Raw genomic sequence first — 5,000 nt, forward strand, 5'->3', positions numbered from 1 at the left:
CCTGGGAACCTTGAAGAAGGAGTCTGGAGGAGCCTGGGAAAACTCAGGCTCCTCCCCCGAGCAACGAACGCCGCGAGTAGCCCGGCCAATTTTGACGTTCCTTGGCTTGCCCTTAAAAAAAAAATAAAGAAAAGTTTCCCACGCCATCGCCGTTCCTCTCCCCGGACCGAACGGCGAGCGGATGAAATGAGTCAAAGTCCCCCTTCCCCTAAAAAAAAGAAAAAAAAAGTGTTCCGAGGGTTTTGTCTCTCGGTAGGGCATCCTGTACCGGCGTTTTTGGGAGGCTTCCGTCACGCGACCGTCCAGAAATAAGCACGAGGGCGACACACCTCTTTTTACTGCTTGTCTGTGTTTGTGTATTTTTTTGTTATTTCTTGAGCTACCGGTACACGTGGTGCTTTTTTTTTTTTTTTTTTTTGTAAGCACTTATTATAGCCGTGTGCTTGTTTGTACTTGCGTGCGTGCGCAAAATACAGAGAGAGGGGAGGGGAGAACTGGTGGACGCTGCAACATGACTGTGCTTTGCCCCTTAAGGTGTATGCATGACAAAGCGTTTTGCATGCACCTTGGCAAACCTGCCCTTAAAACACGTTACTGAATTGCTGCTAATCACATGTTCTCTCATTCTCTCATATCTCTCTCCCTTTCTTTCTTTCTCTCTCTCTCTCTCTCTCTCTCTCTCTCTCTCTCTCTCTCTCTCTCTCTCTCTCTCTCTCTCTCTCTCTCTCTCTCTCTCTCTCTCTCTCTCTCTCTCTCTCCGCATGCATATATCTGTGCATGTGTCTGTACGTTTGCGTATATCCGTATGTGTGTTCATACGTGTGCACCTATACCTGCATTCGCATGATCACGTCCTTCCATTGCCCCAGCCCCAACCCCAACCCCACCCCACCCCTTACACCCCCTTCCCCTTCCCCTACCGTAATCCCTCCACCGAGATCCCGCTGACCTTCACCCGGACCAAAAGGATTCCGTGGCCTTCCTTCCCGCCCGCAAGCAACATGTTCACGATCGGGCCGCACCGCCGCCGCCGCCGCCGCCATCGTGAACAAGTGGTTCATTGTGCCAGTCTGTACACACAGGAATGTCAGCTGTGGTCTTCTGAGTGGACAGCAGTCAGCCTCCTGCTGCCATGAACAAATACCTGTCCGATGTGTTTTTCATGAACAAATAACCTGGCCTATTTTTTTTTTTCTCTCTCTCCTTTTTTTCTTGACCAAATACCTGGCCGAAATATTTTATTTCCTCCTCTTTCTTTTCTTCTTCCTCGTTTCTTTTATTCTTTCTTTCTTTGTTTTTTTTCTTTTCATTCTACCATGAACAAATAAAAGCCATTTTTCCATTAACATAACATCATAATTCATAAAATGAGGAAATATAATCATACTCATGTGTACAAAACAAACAAATTAAGACAGACATACACATCTGTATGTACACACCTACCTATAGACGTACATTAACAAACATAAATAAACAGACCCTCAATTCATACATTCATACAACACCCCTCTCCCTTTCCCCCTTCCCTCCCTCTCTCCCTCTCTCCCCCTTACCCTTCCCTCCCTCCACCTTACCCTCCTCTCCCTCCCTCCCTCTCTCCCCCTTACCCTTCCCTCCCTCCACCTTACCCTCCTCTCCCTCTCTCCCCCTTACCCTTCCCTCCCTCCACCTTACCCTCCTCTCCCCCTTGCCTCCCCCCAATTTCTAAACGATCACTTTCTCCCCAACATCTTCCGGGTATAAGCCCTGTGTCCAGCTGGCGTCGTTTTCGCCTTCCCCAAACAAACCCCATAGGAACTTCAAAGTAACTTCTCCATCCACGAGATGGATCCCTCCCTTCCTCCCTCCTCCTCCCCCTTCCCTTCCCCCTCCGAACAGCCTCTTCTCCTCCTCCTCCCTTACCCTACCCAGTCCTACACTATCCCCAACCTACTGCCCTTGCCCTCCACCCCCACCCCCCCACCCCGCGGTTGGTATGCTGATGCCATAAACACGCCAAGCTGTGTACGTGTGCCCCGGGGAGGGAGGGAGGGAGGGAGGGAAGAGGGGGGAGGCAAGGAGGAGAGAGGAGGAGGAAGACAGGGAGAGAGGAGGGAGGAGGGGGGAGGAGGGAAGACAGGGAGAGAGGAGGGAGAACAGAGAGAGAGGAGGGAGGAGGGAAGACAGGAAGAGAGGAGGGAGAACAGGGAGAGAGGAGGGAGAACAGAGAGAGAAGAGTGAGGAGGGAAGACAGGGAGAGAGGGGGGAAGGGAGGGGGAGGGGGCGTTGATGAGATGGTCACTTTCTCTGGCTTCTTACGCTCAGCAGCGCGTGGGAATCTCCTTCTACTACTACTTCTCTTTCTCTTTCTTTTTTTCCCATTTTCGTTCTCACCCTCCTCCTTCTCCTATACTTCTTCTCTTGTTCCTTTTCCTTATTCTTCACTCCTCCTCCTCCTTATTTCTCCTTATTTCTCTCCTCCTTTCTTCTTTGCCTCTATACCTCCACTAACTTCTCTTGCCCCTCCTGCCGTCTCCCCTTCCTCTTCCCCCTCCATCCATCACCTTACATCCACCTCCCCCCAGTCCCCCCCCTCCACTTTCCACCTCCGCCCACATCCACTTTCCACCAACCCCGACCACTAAAACCAGCAAAGAACATACAGGACAATGATGCGAGGAGAGCCGGCCGATCTCCCCCCCCCCCGCCCCGAGATGCCCACGATTCCAAGAAATCAAAGGGCTCGCATCTTCCAAGCCTCCTTTTAATTGTCACTGATACTCCCCCCCTGCGACCGCCTTCCTGGTACCACGCACGCTTCCGAGGACACTTGTTGATTATTAAAGGTCCATCACGCGGGTCTTTAGTGCAGGTGAGTGCTTACCAATGTAAACACACATAAACCAGCACTCAGGGTCGCGCACTCACACTTGTAGATAAGGAGGTTAACACTGACACAAATTGACGCATATACACACGTACATGCAGATGTACATGTACATGTACACGTACATGTCCATGTACACGTACATATACATGTACATGTCCACGTACACGTACATATACATGTCCACGTACAAGTACATATACATGTACATGTCCACGTACACGTACATATACATGTACATGTACATGTCCATGTACACGTACATATACATGTACAAGTACACGTACATATACATGTACAAGTACACGTACATATACATGTACATGTCCATGTACTTGTAAATATACATACGCATACATATACATTAATTCGTTTAGAGACATATAAATATACCTACACATACATATACATTCATTCATTTACAGACATAAACATAGACATTGACACAGACAGACGCACACACACAAAACTCACTCACTCCATTTTACACTGACACCTTCACAATTTACACTGACATACCCATACCTTCACACTGACACTCCCGGTGAGGCTGCCACACTAGCCAACCCCATCCCCGTATCTCGGACGTCAAGAGAAATGCCTCTCTCGACGCCCTTACTTACAAGGCGAGGCCGACCTCCCCCGCTTTGAGTAGCACGCGGGTCGAGGATGTGCAGTGACGAAACTCTTCACTGTAAAGGCGGAGTCACCAACGTTTTCGCCTATTCCCTAGAACCAATTGTGAGCGTCACTCCGCTCTTCATTCCTCTCTCTCTATTCCTCTAACACAACGCAAAACACTTCCGTTAATAGAGAGCTCAGGATGCTTTCGCTTCCTGGGGCATCGTCGGGAATTTCACATCACCAGGAATGTTCATAAAGACACCAGCGTATCGCGCGAAACGTTTTCAATATGGGCACGAAAGAGCACAGCCGAATGGCATATAGGCACGCACTGGTTACAATTAGGCTGAGGGTATTATCTCATCAGCTGGACAAAGATATGTGGGCGCACCAACGCGCGCGCGCACACACTCACACCACACACACACACACACCCGCAGTAGAACTCACAGCGGAGCGGTTCGGTCTGCACCGTAGGTGAGCGCGAGTCTTACTGACACAGACCGCGCTCGGGACGATGGGGTGCTCTCCGTCCGGGCGGGGGGCGGGGGGGGGGGGGGGGGCTGTGGGTACTAGGTTAAGGTGGGCCCTCCTCCGACGAGGCGACTCCCGCCCTGCATGTTGCTGCTCGGGCATGAACTCGACCCCGTGGTCAACATTGCAAAATTGCTGCTAAAATCGTCAGCGCCTGGTGCGCCGCCAGGGTCCAGGGTTCTAGATTCTCGCGAACGGTGTTAATCGGCTACTAGGTATTATGGCTGAACAGGCACACAGGTACGACATATACACAATAGCAAATGTACATGCGCGCGCGCACACACATACACACACACACACACACACACACACACACACACACACACACACACACACACACACACACACACACACACATGGACGCACGCACGCACGCACGCACGCACGCACGCACGCACACAAACGGCGCAGCAGCCTGTTGCACGTGTGGTTATGATTAGGGTGTGACGTCACGCAACGTCACCCACACGTCATGAGGGCAAACCTTGGCGCTGGCCGGCGCTGGCCTGTATGGGGGGCCTTGTGCGGAGGTGGAAGAAGAAGTGGATGTGGACGTGGAGAGGGAAGCGACGGCGAAAATGCGGAGCGGAAGATGAAAGAAGTAGGATATCGAGGCGCTGGTGGAGTGTCGGTGGTCGACCAGCCCGCACAGCGGATGTCAGTACTTTAGTCTTCAGACTCCAGTGGCTATGTAACCCCTCCCACCCCTACCCGTACCCCTACCCCTCCCTTCTCCCTCCCTACCCCAACCGCCCTCCCTTCTCCCTCCCTACCCCAACCGCCCTCCCTGCCCCCCACCATCCCATCGCCTCATTCCATTCTCACTCTTCTCCTTTATCCTCTTTCATAGCGCTTCACCTAATTTCGTTTTCCATCATCTCCTCCTCTCTACATACCTACATTACATACCTACCAAACTACTTACTTACCTACTTCCCTCCCTACTTCCTTCTTACCTACCTACTTACTT

General features: G+C 51.4%; 1 protein-coding gene across 3 annotated transcripts in view; it reads right to left on the bottom strand.

The window, feature by feature from the left end:
• LOC125031078 (ribosomal protein S6 kinase alpha-2-like) overlaps positions 1-3,982 on the bottom strand; it is a 92,717-nt gene extending 88,735 nt beyond the window's left edge. For 2 of the 3 annotated variants that reach the window (XM_047621551.1, XM_047621549.1), the window contains exon 1: positions 3,944-3,982. The gene's annotated coding sequence lies outside the window, so the exon portion shown is untranslated. Of the gene's footprint in view, positions 1-3,927 lie in introns of all 3 variants that reach the window. The other variant, XM_047621550.1, reaches the window with a different exon arrangement.
• Positions 3,983-5,000: the final 1,018 nt, after the last annotated feature.

The sequence above is a fragment of the Penaeus chinensis genome, chromosome 12 (genome assembly GCF_019202785.1).
Source record: "Penaeus chinensis breed Huanghai No. 1 chromosome 12, ASM1920278v2, whole genome shotgun sequence".
In the NCBI taxonomy this organism is placed as follows: Eukaryota; Metazoa; Arthropoda; class Malacostraca; order Decapoda; family Penaeidae; genus Penaeus; species Penaeus chinensis.